The following is a 683-nucleotide window of genomic DNA, read 5'->3' on the forward strand; positions in this document are numbered from 1 at the left end:
GTTCTACTCTCCTTCTAGTCCTGCCTCCTCCCTTCTTTCTATCGTTCTCTCTCTTTTGCATATACATTTAAATCTAAGAACACACGAAAGCCCTGAAATTACAGACTTAAACGTGTTATCCAAAGCAAGTTATATTAGGTTGCTGCTTTTAAATGAATGCCAAGTCCTAATGGGTTCAGTTTCTGGGCAGCATTCTTTCCCGCCTTCTTGGAGTTGAGGTGAGGGATTAAACAATCCACGTTCGCTCTCCTTTTCCTCAATCTTTGTTCTTTCCTGTTCTTTCCTTTCCTCGGCTTTATTTCCTTGCCTAGTCTATCGTTCTCCAGCGCTGTTGCTTTGCTCTTTCTCCCTCTCTGCCTGTGGGTCCCTTTGATCCTTTCTTTCTATCCCTTATTCCCAGAAGCTCCAGAAAATACCTTCTTTTTTCCCCCTTTCACGTCACTTCCCTCCCTTCTCCCATGTCCCTCTCCTGCTCCGGGAGAGGTGAGTTCCCCACTAGAGGCCAGCACTCTCTCCGTTTCCTCCCTCCAACCTGCGAGCAGAACTCGGGGAGAAAGAAGGGAAAAAAAGAGGAGAAAGAGCGAGAGAGGGAAAAAAACCCGGGGGCCTAGAGCGCAGAGGCCCGGGAGCGGCGTCGTCATGGCAACGGGCGCCGGCAGGAAACGAGGGACGCGGGGAGGGGG

This window comes from Equus asinus, chromosome 22 (assembly GCF_041296235.1).
Source record: "Equus asinus isolate D_3611 breed Donkey chromosome 22, EquAss-T2T_v2, whole genome shotgun sequence".
Classification (NCBI taxonomy): Eukaryota; Metazoa; Chordata; class Mammalia; order Perissodactyla; family Equidae; genus Equus; species Equus asinus.